This window comes from Sceloporus undulatus, chromosome 6 (assembly GCF_019175285.1).
Source record: "Sceloporus undulatus isolate JIND9_A2432 ecotype Alabama chromosome 6, SceUnd_v1.1, whole genome shotgun sequence".
Lineage (NCBI taxonomy): Eukaryota > Metazoa > Chordata > Lepidosauria > Squamata > Phrynosomatidae > Sceloporus > Sceloporus undulatus.
Window position 1 is genome coordinate 80,395,645 of NC_056527.1, and position 1,637 is coordinate 80,397,281.

Below are 1,637 nucleotides of genomic sequence, written 5' to 3' on the forward strand. Positions count from 1 at the left end.
CTTATCAAAATTTCTGTGGCAATCAAAACCTGCGCATCTTTCTCCAGCGTTACAGGTTTGTCCAATATTCTTTTTTATATGTACATAGACTCATAGAGTTGGAAGAGACCGCAAGGGCCCTGATCCAGTCCAACCCATTCTGCCATGCAGGAACTCTCAATCACAGCATCCCCAATAGATGGCCATTGTGTCTCTGTTTAAAGACCTCTAAGGTAGCGGTTGCGGAGGAGGAAATCTGTCTCTCTGTTGGACGTCTCAATAGCTTTTGATGCCGCTGACCCCGTTCTCCTTCTGGTCTGCCTCTTTGGGATGGGAAACGGAGGTCCTGTTTTGCGGTGGCTTCGTTCCTTACTGCAAGGGCGAACCAAGGATGTGGCGCCGAGCGATTCCTGCTCGACCTTCCGGCCATCGACTTGTGAGGTCCTTCATGTTTTGGTTTTGTTGTCCGCCATGCTATTGAACATAGACATGAAGCCACTGAGAGAGGTTGTCCCAGTGTTTTAGGGTGCGGTTGCATCAATATGTGGATGGCACCCCACTTTACTCACAGTCACAGACCATTATGAGAGAGGAGGGTCTGGAAAGGAAACCTTCCTCTAGATGTGGCCTTATGAATCCCATAACGTTATAGTGTGTGTGTGTGTGTGGGGGGGGTGTGTGTGTGTGTGTGTGTTTCCATACAACTTCCATTGGTGACCTTCACATGCTTTCGCACTCTCTCTTCCCTCAAGACAAAGGGACTCTGGCTGTTCACAATCCAAAGGCACTCTGCATCTCTTCTACCTCTCCTCCAGATTGTCTCTAGAAAGGAAACACAACAAACAACAACAAACCCCACAACAAACTCCCAGAATTCCATAGCAAAGAGCCAAGACACTTAAAGCGGTTCCAAACCGGGTTATTCCCCCTGTCTGGACGCAGCCTGTGGCTCACCTCAGTCCTGGGGGCTCCTCGGGGCCGTTGCTGCTGCTTTCCCTGGCTTGAGCTCCTCCTCCTCCTCCTCCTCCTCCTGCCGCCGCCTCTGCTTGGCTCCGGGGCGAAGGGTTCGTGGGGAGCCCGCGGGCCTCCCCCTGCGGCGCCTCCTCCAGCCTCCCTCCCTCGCCCCCGATCAGGGGCCGCCCCGCTCTCACCCGAAGCGCCCCAGAAATGCCTCCTCGGCGCCGAGCGGAAGTGGGCCAGAGCGGCGCCAGAGGGAGCGGAAGTGGCGGCGTCGGACTCGCAACGCAACAGCGCCACCTGCCGGCTGGAGGCCGAAACGCAGGTCAAAAAAGACACACACACAGCCCTCTTAATCTGGGGAATCAGGAGCCTAATTTGGCTCTGGTCCCAATTTGATCCAGACCAAAGATTCAGAAATCTTAATTTTCAGCTCTCATATTGACTTACATTGGGAAGCCCCCAACAGCTGTAACCATTACAAGTTCATAACATTTGGAGAAATCATATATCCTTGCAGTGGTTCCCAAACTTTAGTCTTCCAGACGTTTTGGACTTCAACTCCCAGAAGCCCCAGTCAGCTTGACCAACTGTCAGGAATTCTGGGAGCTGAAGTCCAAAACATCTGGAGGATTAACCCAGTCATGTTTCCACATGTTTGATTTTAAGGGGAGTCTAGCAACAAACTCCCCTCCCTTCAG